This window comes from Aethalodelphis obliquidens, unplaced genomic scaffold (assembly GCF_003676395.1).
Source record: "Aethalodelphis obliquidens isolate GAN/ISIS:26980383/991018 unplaced genomic scaffold, ASM367639v1 scaffold1, whole genome shotgun sequence".
In the NCBI taxonomy this organism is placed as follows: Eukaryota; Metazoa; Chordata; class Mammalia; order Artiodactyla; family Delphinidae; genus Aethalodelphis; species Aethalodelphis obliquidens.
The window spans coordinates 103,085,686-103,098,902 of NW_020837945.1; positions in this window are offsets into that span (position 1 = coordinate 103,085,686).

Here is a 13,217-nt window from a genome sequence, read left to right on the forward strand (position 1 = left end):
TGCTTTTACAAATGATTCTCTGTAGCACACAATGCTGTTTGATAGCATTTTACCCACAATAGAACTTTTTCTAAAATTGGAATCAATCCTCTCAAACCCTGCCGTTGCTTTATCAACTAAGTCTATGTAATATATGTAATATTCTAAATCCTTTGTTGTCATTTCAACAATCGATTAAGTTCACTATCTTATATGGGCACAGTTTGTGGCACCCCAAAACAATTACAATAGTAACATCAAAGATCACTGATCATAGATCACCATGACAAATATAATTATAATGAAAAAGTTTGAAATATTGTGAGAATTACCAAAATGTGACACAGAGACACAAAGTGAGCAAATGTGGTTGGAAAAATGGCACCAATAGACTTGCTCAACACAGGGTTGCCACAAACCTTCAATTTATAAAGAACACAATAACCTGCAAATTGCAGTAAAGCCATGCACAATAAAATAAGATATATATTCACTACCAAACGTAAAACAGATAGCTAGTGGGAAGCAGCCGCATAGCACAGGGAGATCAGCTCAGTGCTTTGTGTCCACCTAGAGGGGTGGGGTAGGGAGGGTGGGAGGGAGACGTAAGAGGGAGGAGATATGGGGATATGTGTATATGTATAGCTGACTCACTTTGTTATAAAGCAGAAACTAACACACCATTGTAAAGCAATTACACTCCAATAAAGATGTTTAAAAAAAAGATATGCCTGTATACCTTCTCTTGATTTTGCAACAAACCAGGCTGAGTACTGATGGCCTCCTTTTTGTTTTTACAGAAGTAGCACTAAAACTCAAGTTTGTAGGTTCTCCCTGGTCCGCAGATTCAGGTCGATTTTCTGTACATGCTCACTAGCCATTTGCCAAAGCTCACTCTTGCTGCCACCAGTGGGAGCATGCACAGGGAGCCAACACAGTAGGCCGGGGGTGGGGGGGGAATGAAGCACACTGAACACTGGGGGTACCCATAGGCCAGTTGGGGGGATCTGCTGGCAAGGTGCCCCCAGCAGCTCATGGGCAAGCTTCTTGATGGAGTCTGTGACACAGGAGAATCTGTGTCCCTTTGACGCCCTCCAAGAGTCCAATCTGGTGCCCTCCCAGTCTTCCCCTGCACCTGCCCAGTCATGCAGCTCACAACTCAGTACCCTGGATGGGTGAGAGAAATGAGCCTCGAGAGTGTCCCACACAATGGGGAATCCAGGTGCTCATTCACACACTCTCATTTCCCCCACTGGAGAAATCACAGGCTGAGAAGATCTGTCTTGGCCCTAAGCAGTGCCATCTTGGGGATGGGGTGATGCAGGTAGTCAAATTGTTCCTCTTACCCACTCCATTGCATCCAAACTCATATGTTTTTGTTTCAGTGGTGTGCTAGGATTTTTCCACTGGAAATTTTGACTTCCCCAAAGGCTCTCTTGCTCATGGATGACTAGGACAGTGTTTTCCAGGGGCTCCTGGACTGTAGCCAAGAGGGACTGGAGCCGGTTCACAGGTCATTGCAGGGTCCAAAGCCAGGACCAAGGTCCAGTTGCCTATTATCTGTCACATGAGTGGGCAAGACTCTTCCTGGACCTCTTCACCTATGAGGCTGGATCCCACAGCTCCCACAAAGGCACTTTTGTCCCTGGATGGATGCCAAATTGTTGTTGGGGGAAGGCCACAAATGAGTGATGTCTTATTCAGCCATATGGCTGACATCACTCCCCAAACAGCTCAGCCCTGTATCTTTCAGCAAACTGAGAAATTCATGAATGGAAAAACGTGGACATCCCAGCTTTATTTACCACAAAATTCTTGGATCCATCAACTACCTAACTCTTAACCTCCAGCTACATTCCTATAATTCCCAGATTTATTCCTGTCCAATATTGCCTCTAAACTTTGAACACTGTCCCCCACTGTCCATCCCATGCTTGTCCTTTGGATCTGAAATGGACTTGGCTTCTCTGATTTGACCCCCTCCGTATTTCCTGGCTCATCCACCCTGAGTATCTACTCCAGGAGATCAAGCCTAGGCTCCCAGACCAAACTAGTCATTATCCAGATGCTTATCTGACATCTGCTTGGGAAGAAGTGGGAAACAGTACGTGATGGTTGGACATGCTACAATAATCATGAGTATAGTCAGGAGGGCACAATTCTGCCATGCTGTCTGCTTCTTCTACCACCACCAGCAGCAGCACTTTTCCATGTCCTGGGTGTGTGAGAAGGAGTGGTCTGGCTCAGCTCACCACCACCAGAAGCAACAACTGATTTATCACTAAACTGAGAGACCAAGGCATGAAAGTAGACAAGACTATAAGCTCCCTAGAGGTAAGAATTATGTGTGTCTTATTCATAATTGCCTCTTCAGGGCATGCCAGTGTCTAATATGTGAGTAGGTTCTCAACAAATTTGTTGAAATAATTAATTAGGAAAAGAGTGGTACTGTCTTTGATCTCCATCTTATTGTCCTTTAAAGGAATTTAAGTCAATAAACATGTATTGTTCCAATCACGGTGCAAGACCTTGCAAATATATGAATAGATGAAATGAGTTACATGTAATCTTTTCTCTCAAGAAGTTTACAGCTCCCTTTAAGCATAAAGGCAGACACATTTTAGACGCCTGTGTGTTGTTTCACTAGAGTTACAGATAAATAACTACGAGCACAGATAGCACTTTATGGAGTAATTTATTCTGTTAAAGTTGGAAGCCTACAGGGGGAAAAAAGTGACATTTGAGCTGGGCCTTGAAATAGGAAGCAGTATCTCAGGGGAACTTATAATGACAAGAATGAAATTGACCACACAGTGAGGACTCTGTGAAGAACAGCCCAGCCTGAGACCAGAGTGAGTTCAGGGCTGCTAGTGCCCCTCTGGCAGACAGAGCTAACTGTTTGACAGAAGTCTCTATCACAGGAAGCCTAGGACGTACTGGAGATGTCCTAGAAGAACCCTGAGGACATATATTGGGAACTTATGACAACCACAGCTCTCCACCAAGATCAGCCAGTGGTCCATGCAGCTCAGCCTGGAAGATGCCTCAGGACTCTGGTCAGTTCTAAGGCTCCCTCAGAGGGTTTCTGGGTTCTTCTGGGCAGGCCCTGCAGATCCAAGTCTGATGAGGTGGGTCAGAGCCAAGATGGAGAAGTCTGGGACTCAAGAGACGACCTGGAACCACTCGAGTCTCTAAGAGTATAGCTAGCTTTCTGTGCTCACCCCCAGCAGGAATCTCCTGTGCAATTTCCCCAGCTCCTGAGGTCATCAAAACACAGAGCCTCCCTGAAGACTCAGACTAGTCTGAACATATGGGTGTAGACATAAAATGGGGGATACCCTTTTACCTGCAGTCAACTATAGGAAATAGGCTGGAGCCCAGATACTGAAGCCCATGTGGGAAGAAAAAGTCCATGATCCATAAAAATGATGTGGGGATGTATTAAAACCAGAAGTTTGTCTCTCTTGACTATTTAGAAGACAAAATAGCAACTTCACTGAGCAAGAAGCTAGTTACACAAAATTAGAGGAAGTGAGACCCCTAGTAGCACTCAATGCAGGTGACCTAAAGACCCTAAAGAAACACCCCAGGATGAATCAGGATATTCATATATTCCCCTGAAACGTCATCAGGGCTCCAGCTGCAGCACTGCTACTTATTGTTTGCCTGATGTTTCTGTTACTTAAATAAGTGTTATCAATAGAATGTTATAACAGAAAATAATACATTTTCTAAGTAAAAAGGAGCTTCATTGAAATTTATTTGCATTATGAACTAGATTAACGAGTAATGACAATATCTTAATTGGTACAGAGTTTCAGTTTTTAAGATACTTTCCCACTCATCCTTGTATATGGCGCTAATAATCCCTGATGAAGTAGGCAGGTAAGACACTAACAGAGAGGTTAACTGCACCTCCCATGGTTCCACAGTAAAACAGGAGGCAAGCCCAAAGCGGCTAATTCCCAATTCTGTGGTTTCCTAATCCTGGCCAAATATGGCCACCAGGAATACCACTGTGATCCACTCATTTTATTTAGCCATTTCCAGATTTCATCTGTCAGATGCTTTCCATGTGAGTTGCTCAGGTGACGAATTGCTCTGTAGCTGACTGTTCAGCATTCAAAGCACCTTAGTTCTTAATACCTATTACATACTTTACGAAAAGTGTTCATAGTAGTGTTTGAAACAAAATAATTCTCATCTCTTTTCTTTATGATGCATGTTACCTTTGGCATGTAGTAAAAGGAATGTAAAACTAGCTTTATATCAGGCTTTTAAATATCTAAAATCACAATTTGGATAACTATTTTAAGGTAGATAAGATGTGCTGCTAAGTTCTGAGGAAAATTTCATCACAACTGAGACTTTAAAGTCTCCACATATTCCCTTTGTTTTTAATTAATAATTAATTTATTTATTTATGGCTGCATCGGGTCTTCGTTGCTGCATGCAAGCTTTCTCTAGTTGCGGCGAGCAGGGGTTACTCTTCGTTGTGGTGCGTGGGCTTCTCACTGCAGTAGCTTCTCTTGTTGCGGAGCATGGGTTCTAGGCATGTGGGCTTCAGTAGTTGTGGCTGGCAGGCTCCAGAGCTCAGGCTCAGTAGTTGTGGCACACAGGCGTCACTGCTCCCCGGCATGTGGGATCTTCCCGGACCAGGGCTTGAACCTGTGTCCCCTGCATTGGCAGGTGGATTCTTAACCACTGTGCCACCAGGGAAGCCCCTCCCTGATTTTAAACTCTGAATTCAGGAACCAGGAAGGATGCCAGTGAAGTCTTTTACCTGTTTGCCATTGTATGGAAAGTGCCCAGGGCCCAACCCTGAGCAAGCAGGCACTCCCTCGGTGCACACCCACTGGTCCCCCGTCTTTCCCAGGCTGGTCCACTGCACCTCACCTCTAGTCACCCACATGCTCACCACCACCTCAAGACAGGATATGCACCTGCTTCCCCATCCAGTGTTCCACTTGTAGATTTGCCTTGTCTGAATTCCAGCTCTGGTCTCTCTTATTAATCAGCACAAGCTTGAAAAAGAGCATTGGCCCACATGTTGGATGGGTAATACATTTACACCAAACTCACAGAGGGACAAATAGACAGTCCAGTAAAAAAGCTTAATAAAACTTGACAGCAAGCATCAAATAAAAATGTCCTGCTCCTCATTTTAAATCTATTTTTGCTGATATTTGCTGTTGATATTACTCAGATTGCAGCTATAAACAAAGCCAAAGGACAGAGGAAGGAAACAGGGAGGGAGGGAGGGAGGGAGGGAGGAAAAGAAGGAAGAAAGGAAAGAAAAAGAAAGAAAGAAAGAAAGGAAGGAAGGAAGGAAGAGGAAGGAAGGAAGGAAGGAAGGAGAAAGATGGACAGGAGGCTCTGGCCTCACCTCTTTGCAGCTTTGCTCAAAACTACTAAGTAACTGATACTTGTCTGTCAATTAGTATAATATGGTACTCTTTTAAGAATATATCTTTCTAACAGTTGAACCCAAAGGAAACTCAAAGGTCTGACACTTTATGGATAGAATTTAAGAGACTATGACAACTGAATGGAGAGATTTAGAGGTAGGAAGTTCCTTCTAAGACTTCTTATACCATGACACCCTTTTAGATTTCAAAACAAAGCTCAAACTTGGTGATGAGTTGCAGACAAAAAACGTTGCCTGCCATTCCAGTAAATACTGCCCGCCATCAAGCCCTCAGCCACAGCAGCCACCCCCACTGGTGTCCCCTGAGAGGGAATTCAGGATAGAGAAAAACAGGACACAGGTCCTAGATAAGATGCATATCTGAGGAATAACTTCAGTGAGCCCAGACTCATGCACCTTCCCATACATAGGAAAGCACTAAAACCATTAACTTGAGATGTCTATTTTTTGTGATTAGCAGTAATCTTTTGATGTTTGACTACACTTATTTCTTTCCCCAGCAAAAACTCCTATGTATCCTGGCTCCTCCCTTACCTCTTTGGAATAGTTCTTCAGAGCTATCTGAGGGCTGTCTCCCGGGCTACAGTCCTCAGTAAGCTCCCTGAATAAAACGTAAGTCGCAACTTTTGGGTTGTACGTTTTCCTTCAGCCAACTAAGTTTTCAATAGAAGTTCTTGCAATACTCATCCTAAAAGAGAACCACAAGATTCCACCTGTCTTGTTCTGAGTATACCTTAGCCTGTTTCTCTTTGGTAATCTTATTAGCTTTTCTCTGAAGCCAGACTCCCCAGGTTAAAATCTGGGTTCTGCCACTGTATGACTTGGGGCAAAATACTGTCCCTTCTCCACCACTTACTAGCTGTGTAACCTTGAGTACACAATTTCACCTTCTTTTGCCTCAGTTTCCTCATCTGAATAAAGATAACACTATTACCTACCTCATAAAGTTTTTGTAAGGATTACATGAATTAATGTATTTACATAAGGCACTTAAAACAATGTCTGACTTGTAGTACACACTGTTTGCTATTATTATTTCTTCCTAAGAATAAAGACATCCTATAGGTCTCTAATCACAACTAGAGTTGGTTATGCAAATGCCAACCACAAGCCCCAGGAAGAACAAAAGATAATGGGAAAACAAAGTAATACAAAGCAGTGCTAAATCACAGACTCCACACTCCATCTGGTAGTTTTAACTAGTGAGCTGCGATTTCATTTGCTTTCCCTTCCCTTGATCACCCTTTTGATCTAGAGATATAAGAAAGGTGATGAACTTGAAAGGCAAGCAACAAGAAGTAGGAATAGGGAAATAAGAAACTGGTGCATTTCAGACTGGACAGACAGCCCCTTACCAGGGGAATGCTTCACCTGCCCCAACGTTGCTCTGTCGCAGGGTTCAACCTCTTCCCTGCCTACTTACTCCCTGGTTATAGAAGCACAGAGGAATGGAGAGAAGTCTGTGCTAGGATTGGCCAACTTCCAGAGCTGTAAGATACAGAAGAAAGGGCATGGATCTGGGAATCAGGCCTCTCATCCTAGCTCTGGCCCAGGCCTCTGAGTGACCTACGATGAGTCACCTGAATTCTTTCTTCTCCTGTTTCATTTACAGAATGAGAATGCCTATCAGGGTTAGGTCCTAAGCTTAATTATAAACAGATTTTAAAGCTACAAGGACAAAAGTAAGTCCCAGGGGGTGAGGGAGAACTCTTGTTTTTACAGGACAGACTGTGCACTGCACACTATCTACTGTCCATGACATCTGGGCCAACTGGTGTGACAAGAACACTCCCACAAATTTATAATTTATAAAATGTCTCCTAGGAGGCAGTACCACGCTACTGAGAATCATGGCTAAAAGGCTTCAGAGAATCTTTAACATGATAATGTGAGCGGTGCTGAGAAAAAAGTTTGCTTAACCACAAAACACCTTCCAAGTAGCTTCTGGAAAGATTATCGTTTCACTAATCACACTTTGGGAAATATTGGCATTGATCATTTTTTAAAAGTGAATTCAATAGTGAAAACATGCTGAGTACCTGCCGCAAGTGAACAGCAGTAAGAAGGTTCTGGAGATATCAGGGATGGAAAGCCTGATGCTTGGCTGGGCCTCTCAATGTATTAGTAACATAGAAAAGATATCATGTCTCCAAAAGACAAGAGAGAGGGAGCTCACAGAATCTTTTCTAGGATGTTTGGAACCAGGCACAGAGCCTGAGTCATCAGTACCATTCAGAATAAATGGTATGGAAGTTTTATACTTGGAGTACAGATTGTTGCTTGGAAGTTACTCTTATGGTCCTTGGATATATTAATTAATATTTATTTTTCAAAGTCTACAAATTTCTCTATGCTTACTTCCCAAAAGGAAATGGTACTTGTAGATCAGTCCAGTGAATGAGGTGGATAATCTTGCCTAAATTTTTCATTATCAATTCATTATATAAAATTAAAGCAATGCAGTGTTTATTTCCATGATTTTCCCAACCTGCAGGTTTTATACACGTTGAAAGATATGTTTAAATTAGAAAGTCTATATTTTAGGCTTCTCTTCTCCCAAACCTGGCTTTAACTCATAATCCAATGATTACTAGAAAAATAAAAGTCCCACTATTCATGGCCTAGTGAGGCTAAGAATGTCCTGATCTCCACCTCAAGTGAAAGAAATAGACTCTAGTAAATAATTACAGAAGAAAGATATCTCACCCAACCTAGAGCCTCAGAAAGGGTTTCCTGAAGACTAATTAATAGGGAGCCAAAATTATGTCCATAATTACACTGTCAATACATTCTTATTTCAACAGATTTTAAGATAAGTGTGAGAATAATGCTTCTGATTTTCATTAAGTACTTATCATGCACTGGTGCCATCTGGTGGACATTTTAAAACTAAAGCTAAAAGTATTATTTAAAAGAGTTTGGGGTTTTCTCCTCTAACTTAAATAAAAAGAAAGTAGAAAAATACCTTTTATTATTTTGCAACATACTTTATCTTATAGTTTCTATAACTTGGGGACCAATGCATTAATTCACTCCCACGAGGTTCTATTAACCTAATTCAGGTCACTTGCAACACAGCCACATCTCATCTTTATCCAGATTTATGAATGGGTTAAGTTACCACATTATATGTAAGATAAGTACTTGCAGTGATGTTGCAAAGCAAATTCAGATGAAATGGGCAACAGCAGAGCATAGTGTTTGTCCATATCTTTAAACCTGCTTCAATTCATCCAACAGTTTTTAGTGAGAAGACTTTTATTTATTCAGAAAATCTAAATTATAGGTATCAGTGGTCCTGCTTGAACAAGATTCAGAGAAGCACAAACCTTAAGGAGAAAGAATTTCTTGTTATAACTACATCAAAGTTAAATACTTCTGTTTAATGAAGGATATTATTTGCAAATTTAACAACTAATAAAATGAGTGAAGATATTTGCAATTTCTGAAACCAGTAAGTGCTATTATAAGACATTTCATCAAATCAACACAAGACAGAAAAATCAAAGAAAGAAGAATATAAATAAGCACTGACCAAAAGGGATATGACTGGATATTCAGCATGTTATCAAATAAATATAATTAAAATGAGATATCACTTTACACCTATCAGGTTTACGAAAAATTATTTAGAAACACCTGATACTAGCAAGTAAGTGCTAGTGAAAAGTGTGAGGAAACAAAAGCCTCAAGTATTGCTGACAAGAAAGAAATCTGACAGTACTTAAGTATGCATATATCCCACAGCCCCACAATCACATTTCTGGGTATATTAGTTACCTATTGCTGTGCAACAAATTACCCAAGATTATTATCTCAAGTTTCTGTGGGTCAGGAATCCAGATGTGGTTTAGTCAGGTGCCTGAGTAGGGTCTCTCAAAAGGTCACAATCAAGAGTCAGCTGGGGCCGCAGTTACCTCAAGGGTAACTTGGGAAGCATCTGCTTCCAAGCTCACTCACAAAGCTGTTGCCAGATCTCAGAGGCTTGTTGGCTGTTGGTCAGAGACTTAAGTTCCCTGCTACATGGACCTCTCCACAGGGTGGTTCCTAACATAGCAACTTGCTTCCCCCAAAGAAGAGAGAATGAGAAATGGCAAGTAAGACAGAAGTCACAGGTCTTTAAAAATCTAATCTTGGAAGTGACATCTCATCACAATTGCCAGATGCTATTCACTAGAAGAGAATTGCTAGGGTCAGTCCACATGAAAGGGGAGGAGATTAAACAAGGTGTGAATATTAGGAGGCAGGGATCATTGGGAGCTATTTTTGAGGCTGCCTGCCACACTGGATATACACCGCAGAAACTCTCAACAGATCAATATAAAGTAAATAAAACAGGGATGAAGCTGCTCACTGCAGTATTGTATGCAAGATAACTGCAGGCAACTTAAATGCCCATCTATGGGAAAACAGATGAGAAGAGAAAGGGTGATAAATGTATATGGTAGAATATCATGCAACAAAAAATAGTGAACCAAATTTATATACAGCAACATGGATCCATTTCAGAAACCTAATGCTAAGTGTAAAAAAGTAATAAAGAATAAAAATTTTAGCACAACAGCATTTATTTAAATTTAACCCATGGATAACATTACATATTGGGTGGGCCAAAAAGTGCCTTTGGTTTTTAAGTAAAAATAAAAGACACATTGTTCATTTTCACCAAGAACTTCATTGAACAACGTATTCACCCTTTTGTTCCACTACCTTCTGCCATTTTTCAGGCAACTTCATAATTCCATCTTCCCAAAACTTTTTATCTTTCTGAGCAAAGAACTCTTCCAGGTGCCTTTTACAGTATTCCAGGGAATTGACATTCTTTCCATTAAGAGAATTTTGTAAAGACCGAAATAAATGGAAATCCGAAGGTGCAATGTCTGGTGAATACGGCGGATGAATCAACTTCCCAGCCAAGCTGTAACAGTTTTTGCCTGGTCATCAAAGAAACATGTAGTCTTGCGTTAGCCTGATGAAGATTATGCGTTTCCTGTTGACTAATTCCGGACGCTTTTCATTGAGTGCTGCTTTCAGTTGGTCTAATTGGGGGCAGTACTTGTTGGAATTAATTGTTTGATTTTCTGGAAGGAGCTCGTAATAGAGGACTGCCTTCCAATCCTACCATATACGCAACATCACCTTCTTGGGATGAAGACCGGCCTTTGGTGTGGTTGGTGGTGGTTCATTTCGCTTGCCCCACGATCTCTTCCGTTCCACATTATTGTACAGTATCCACTTTTCATCGCCCGTCACAATTTATTTTAAAAACAGAACGTTTTCATTACGTTTAAGTAGAGAACCACATGCAGAAATACGGTCAAGGAGGTTTTCTTTGCTTAACTTACGTGGAACCCAAACATCAAAGTGATGAACATAACCAAGATGGTGCAAATGATTTTCAACGCTTGATTTGGATATTTTGAGTATGTCGGCTATCTCCCGCGTGGTATAACACTGATTGTTCTCAATTAATGTCTCGATTTGATCGCTATCAACTTCAACTGGTCTACCCAACCACGGAGCATCATCCAGCGGGAAATCTCCAGCACGAAACTTGGCAAACCACATTTGATATGTTCGATCAGTCACAGCACTGTCTCCGTACACTGCAGAACTCTTTTTTTTGCGTTTCAGCTGCGTTACCTTTCTTGAAACAATAAAGCATAATATGCCAAAAATGTTGCTTTTTTCCATCTTCAGTATTAAAATGGCTACACAAAAATTCACCAATTTTGGTCTTTTTTTAAAGGCACGCTAATGATGACAGCTGTCGCATACAATCTAACAAAATTGTTTTGAATGAAGTTAAAGACAACTAAGTGCTACTAGAGCCCATCTTACAGAAAAAAACCTAATGAACCTTTTCGCCAGCCCAATCTCTTTCAAGAATTTCAATATATCTATATAAAAGTATGGGAGGTAGACATACATGGCATAAGTGACAATGGGAAAAAGGAATGGCATGATGCATTGCATGAACAAAAATCAACATGTTATGAAATGAATAAAATCAACTTAATTCTGTAGATCTAAAGGCATTAAAAACAAAGCCCCAAAGACAAGGAATAAAATGAATGCATCCCTCCACTGCTGTGCTCAAGCCCCCAAGTTCTCCTTCCTAGAGACACAGTTACTGATTATAGAAGATACGTGCATATACATAGTCTTTGCACAGGTTAGTTACCTGTTATATTTCATCCCACCTACCCTTCTATATGCTACTGTGAACATCTGGGGCTGGGAAACATCAAACTATACTTCTAAGTTCTCTTGCCAGGTAGCATCCTGTTAGGCACTGAAAGGAACTGAGGAAGCTGAAGAAAGAGAAAGGCCCTGGCTCCCAATGTGTGACCATTGCTGGCAGACACTCTTGCTGCTATGGAAATGGATTCCAAATGAGCAGCCAGGGCAGCAGCAGCAGCCTTTGGTTAAGTGACACCTCTTCAGCATATCCAGGTCTGCCTCTGTGCCTTCAAGAGTACAGCAGCAGGTCAACACAAGGGCGGCAGCATCTGCACTTCTATCTCTGGGTATCATCCCTTCATCTTCCTTTTTACTGCTCCAGGCCCACTTGTTTTCCTTTTTGCACTTCCAGCCCCTTTATGTGAGTAGAGACAGTACAGACCATCTGAAAAATACTGCATTTCTATTACCCTCACAATAATAGGACACTACAATTTTAAACAACAGAATTCCCATTTTACAGATAAGTAGATTGAGTCAAAGAAGGGAAGTACTTGCCTGAGGATCACAGCTGGGATCTGAACTCAGGACATTTGGCTCTTGAGCCTATGCACTTAACTATATTCTGCACTTCCTTTCACACACATATAAGTAGAGTAAAACTGTATTACCATATGATGTCATATAAAAAAAGAAAATGTGACTGTACGGTAAAGACAGCTGAGTACCACCTGTGCGCCTTTTATTTTGTATCCTCATACCTTAGAAAAAGGAAAATATGAAAAAGCAGTTATACAATAAAGGATATGACTGACCTCCCTTCCTTCTTGATACATTCATTCATATGCTTGGGGTAAATATGGTTCCATATTTCATACTGCAGGTCTGATGCTCAACTTTCCATGGTTTAGTCAGTGGGAAGCACCAGACTGGATAAACATATTATCAGACCCGTAACTCATGTTAGATTGTTTTGCATCATAAACTATTTTTTTTAAATAACTAAAAGAAGTACTAAGACAAATCATATCACAATCTTTAAAATTCTTTTTTAAAAAAAGCATTTCTATTTTTTTGCTTGCACTGGAAATTCTCAAATCACAGAACAATGGGGAAATTTGTATAGGATATTGGTGATGTTAACATCACTGAATTAGATTAGAGTCCAAAGCTAGGGGCTGTTAGATGATTTTATTCTCAAACCAGTAAGCCTCAATCCAACTCCTGTGAACTTCAGTTTAGTCCCAAATATGTGACAGAAAGGGATCATGTTACTGTGAACATTTACAGCTTTGAACATTGCTAATGGAAAGAAAACTGCTTTTAGTTTCCTAACACAAAGGTCTCCCTGGATTGCCAAAACTGAAAATTGCTAGTCCTCTGTCAGTTGCCTTCTGCCTCATAAAATGTAGACCCTCTCTTCTCTTTTCCCTTACTTAATATCCTCCTCTTTCCTTTTGCTAATATCAGCAATAACAATGGGTCCTTTTGTGGGACTCCTATAAATTCCACTTGACAGAACTGAATAAAGACACACACATACACACATGCACCCTCTCTTCTGTCACATTAACTTTTCTCTAAGGAACATCTTAGATTATCAGAAATGAATAACTTGCCAATAAAA